Consider the following 5,130-nt stretch of genomic DNA (forward strand, 5'->3'; position numbering starts at 1 on the left):
CATATCTAGGAATATGTGTAATGGCATCTAGAAGAGGGATATTGATTTCAACCTTTCGAAACATGGCCATGATTTCGTCATCTTCCCTTTCTCTTTTGGTGCTTGCCAGCCTTGAAGGAAATGGAGCTGGTGTGACTTTCACTTCAGATTTTATTAGCTTCTTGGACTTTGGATTACTCTTCTTTTCCTCTTCTTTGATAGCCTCTTCCACCTCAATCTCCTTCTCTTCTTCTTCTTCTTCTTCTTTCGGCATCTTTGGATTTTCATAGCTTTTCCCACCTCTTAATGTAAATGCACACGCATTGTGTTTTGGGTTCTTCTCCGTTTGAGAGGGTAGCTTGCCTTGCGACTCCATCTTACTCACGGATTGAGAAAGTTGTGATACTTGTTGCTCCAAGCTTTTTATGCTCGCCTTGGTTTCTTGTTGAAAGCTTTGAGTACTTGTGGCAAGGCTTTTTACTATGTCTTCTAAGGACATATTTGAAGAACTCGCTTGGGGAGGGGGTTATTGTGGATGCCTTGGTTGAAAATTTTGAGGTTGGAATGGTGGTCGTGGTTGATTTTGAGGAAATGGTGGTCTTGGTTGATATTGATGCGATTGATTGTGCTGATAGTTCCCTTGTTGATTGCCTCCCCACCCTTGACTAGTGTTCCATCGCTAATCACCTCTTGGTTGCTCATAACCTCTTTGATTTGCCCCCGAATAGCCTCCCATGACTTTCGCTTCTTCATAATCTTCCTCTTGGAGTTGTGGGCACATATCAGTTGGATACCCCACTTGGGTGCAAATAACGCATGGGCGGGGTGTGGACTGGACACCTTTGTCTTTGGCCAACATCATGACTACTTTCGTGAGCTCGAACAATTGAGCTTCAATCTGAGGAGTTTGTACTTCTTTTACACCCCGGGGTGCATCCGTGTACCATTCTTCATCATGGCTTGAATGTTTGGAATCTTCAACCATGTTCTTGATTAGATTTCGGATCTCAGTTGGGGTTGTATCGGGCAAAGATCCACCACTAGAGGCGTTAAGAAGCCTTCTTTCCATTGGAGTCATTCCTTCAATGAAATATTGAAGGAGCTGGTACTCAGTGATCCCGTGCTTTGGACAACGAGCACAAAGTTTCTTGAATCTTTCCCAATATGTGTGAAAGCTTCTCTTTTGTGTTGCTTGATTCCGATAATTTCCCGTCGTAGGGCTGAAGCTTTCATTTCGGGAAAATATTTGTCCAAAAACAATCTCGCAAGATCTACCCAAGTAGTTACCGTCCCCGGTGGAAGGTCATAAAGCCAATCTTTGGCCGCGTCTTGCACCGCAAAGGGGAATGCCCTAAGCTTGATTTGGTCCTCCGTGACATTGTGTGGTTTCATACCCACACATACTACATGGAACTCAGTGAGGAACTTGTGAGGATCTTCGTTCTCCAATCCTCTAAAAGTTGGGAGTAAATGGATAAGCCCGGATTTTAGTTCCAAGTTGGTGGCGGCTGGGTATTTGATGCAAAGAGGTTGTTGAGTCACCTCTTGTCTTGACCATTGACGAAGAGTTTGTTTGGGTGGTGGGTTTGGAGGACCTTGATTCCCTCCGGGGTTATGTGCCATGGCTTGAGAATTGGTTGTGGTTTTTGAAGATGAACTGTTTAGGATATTATTAATAGGTGAAGAGGGTGGAGTGGTTTTTATGGGCGAGGTTGTTTGTGGTGAGAGTGATGGGCTTTCTGTTTCTGATGCGGATACACTTGAGAGGGGTATGTCCTCCCAAATGTTGATGACCGGGGGATTGGTTGATGAAGAAGTACCGGAAACTGGTTGCCTCTTACGAAGCTTGGCTTGCTTCCTTAACTTCTTTGTAGTCTTCTCTATCTCCGAATCAATTGGCAATGGCGTACCTATACGAAAAGATCTAGGCATAAACAATTAGTAACACCGTGTCCCCGACAACGGCGCCAATTTGTTAGGCGTGTCAAACCCAACAAATAAAGGGGTACGATATAGTCCAAAATAATCCCACTATATTGCACTAAAAGGTAGTACAAGGCAAGCAGGGTCGATCCACAGAGACACAGGACAATTGGTCTATACCTATTTGCACAAGGTACTATGGTCACCAATAGTAAAAAGAGGGAGGGTTTAGAATGTAATGATTAAACAAATAATTAAAAACATAAGCAATCAATTAAGTGCGTGAGTTAAATTCAGAATTTGTGAGGACTCCAACCCCATGTATGACAATTTAGCAATGTGACTCCAAGATGACACAATATTCGTTCAATTCTGTATAAGTTGGTACTTGAAAGTGCTAATAAGCTCTAACACTTCCCATTCACCATATTAATTAACCAAAACAAGCTCTTTGATTAACCCTAACCTAATCTAAACAAACTCTTAGGATTAGATTATAAGATTGCATGAAGCTTTATGTGAATGTTCCCAACAACACCCAATACCCCTCATAAGCTCGGGAGTGTAAAAGTGTATGAATAAGATTTACACCAAATTCATTCAATAGAGATTAATTTAATGCTTGTTACTTGTTCAATTTCACAAAACAATTACGGATTTTGTAAAAGAGATAACTTGAATGACCTAACCCTAATTCAAATGGCCAATAAGAATCATAATTAGGATCAAACATTCGATTGAAGCAAAATCAAATTCATTAAATAGAAATTAAGAACAAATATCATGTCATATGAATGAAGTCACTACCAAGAAGTCAAAACATGAAATTGGAGAAATTAGGGTTCTAGCCACACATGGCTAGAACAAGATCACAAGTCTAAAAGATGAAATTAAGTGTAATTACAACTTACAAAAACAAGAATTAATGTTTCCAAATGGTTAACGGACAAACCCTTGCAAAAAGCTTCGAATTCCCTTCTCCAATGGTGCTCTGGTATGTTCTTCTTATGTCCAAATAACCCTCAACCCGTAATATGAAAGATAGGAAAAACTGCCAAAAGTTGGTTTTTTTTTGGGTCGAACACGGCCCGTGTTAAAATAGGCTAAACTGATACGGGTCATGTTCAGCAACACGCCCCGTGTTTATTTGCACTAAACTGACACAGGTCGTGTTCAGTATGGTCAACAGCTCCCATTTTGGTCAAACACGCCCCGTGCCCACTTTTCAGTGTAAATTCAACACGCCCCGTGTACCTCTCTGACTCCAAATCCAAACTTGATTTTTCCAACTTTTTCGTTCTTCGCCCGATCGTCCCGAAATCTCCACCAATGCTTCCCGACACTTCCCAAAGCGCGTTCCAACCTCCAGTTTACCTGAAAAAGATATAAAAGTGTGCAAATAAGGTTGTTCTAGAGACTAAAATGAATATGGTAAAATGCAAGGAAAAGGAAGAACAATTGTGCTAATTATATGCATAAAATGGGACTGAAAGGTGTGCAAAAAGGTGCACAAGTAGCACCTAACAATATCTCATATTTCAGAGTATTAACAGTCCATTCACAATTTAATACATACATAAATTATCTCATATTTCAGAAGCAAACATTAAAAGAAAAACATATACATGAATCATAAAAAATATAACTTATCTGAATCAGCGAAGAAGATGAGTGATAAATAGAACATATCTTTACTCAACCATCACCACCAACATTAACATCTCCAACTACCATACGCTGCTATCAACCATCACCACCAGCAACCATTGGTACCAACACGCCCTAAAAAATCAAATATGGATAAAAAAAATTAGAATTCACTATTTAAGTCAATATTTCATACACTAATAATTCATAGTTTAATTCAAGATTTCAGATACTAATTCATAATTTAGTGCATAAAAAATCATATTCACAAATTAATAACTTATATATTCATAACTTAATACATAAAAACACATATTCACAACTTAATAACTTACTGAATTTCGTTGAGGCATTTCATCAAACACTTTGTGTGCACAACATACATCAGATCCATAAGCACCATAAACACATCAGATTTGACCAAATATATCAGAGTCTCATCATCTTCAACGTCAAGCGATGTTATTTGGTTCTTCGGTGATGTTTGACGGTAAGAACAGATCCAAATCATGAGAGAAAAACAGCAAACATTTTTTATGTTATCTGAAATGAAGAACACAAAATCAGGTGTGTGACTTGAAGAACACGAAAGCATATCTTTCAATCTCTCCAGAGCTCGCGGATTTGGATGTTACTGGTGGCTGAAATCATAGATCTGGACCGAACTCATAGATCTGAAGCGAAAAACATTAGCTACTCGGCATTCTGACGATGGAAGGCGGAAGAATATGGCGGCAGTAGGTGGCAGGAATCATAGATCTGGACCAAAACTCATAGATATGGATGTTGTTGGTGGCGGAAATCAGAAATCTGAACTTGAACTTACACATATAGATGATAGATCTGGTGGTTGACAAAGAAAAACGTCGATCTGGTGGTCACAATTCCAGTAGATCAGTGGAGTTTTTACTCCAGATATGAGATTAGTGGAGTTTAAAGGTAGATCTGAAGCGAAAAACATTGGTTACTCATGATTCCGACATCGGAAAGCATCTGATGACGGCGGCGGTAAGCAGCGACGTTAGGCAGCAGGTGGCAGTGTTGGTTTTGGGTTTTGTGTTCTTGAGAGAGTTTGAGAGGTTTTAGGAAAGTTTTTTGTAAAAAATGTTTGAAAGTGTTAGAAATATTGTTGGATAGTAGACAAAAAGAAACTAAAATTAAATGGTTCTTAGGGTTCTTAACTTTTGGGGGTTCTCATTTGAACGTTTATATATATATATATATATATATATATATATATATATATATATATATATATATATATATATATATATATATATATATATATATATATATATATATATATATAGGTTCAGGTTCATTTGAGACCATTCTAATTTTGTGAGACCGTGAGACCAAATCTAAAAATAATTTTAAAATGCAAAATAAATGGAAAAATCCAAAAATTGTTTTTTTAAGTATTATTTTCGGAACTTGAATTAACTAAAAAAAATAAAAAATAAATAACAAAAAATTCTATTTTTTTTGAAAAATACGTGAAATATTCTAAATAGAATATTACACTGTACATATTCTAAAAATAATTTTAAAATGCAAAATAAATGGAAAAATCAAAAAATT

General features: G+C 37.7%; 1 long non-coding RNA gene across 1 annotated transcript; it reads right to left on the minus strand.

Annotated features, from left to right (window-relative positions):
- Positions 1 to 2,670: 2,670 nt before the first annotated feature.
- Positions 2,671 to 4,639, minus strand: LOC145006209 (uncharacterized). Its single transcript, XR_013662835.1, has 2 exons — positions 3,885 to 4,639; positions 2,671 to 3,684 (listed from the first exon to the last, which is right to left on the minus strand). It is a non-coding gene; the product is annotated as an uncharacterized LOC145006209 (long non-coding RNA).
- Positions 4,640 to 5,130: the final 491 nt, after the last annotated feature.

The sequence above is a fragment of the Lactuca saligna genome, chromosome 7, assembly GCF_052625555.1.
Source record: "Lactuca saligna cultivar CGN05327 chromosome 7, ASM5262555v1, whole genome shotgun sequence".
NCBI lineage: Eukaryota > Viridiplantae > Streptophyta > Magnoliopsida > Asterales > Asteraceae > Lactuca > Lactuca saligna.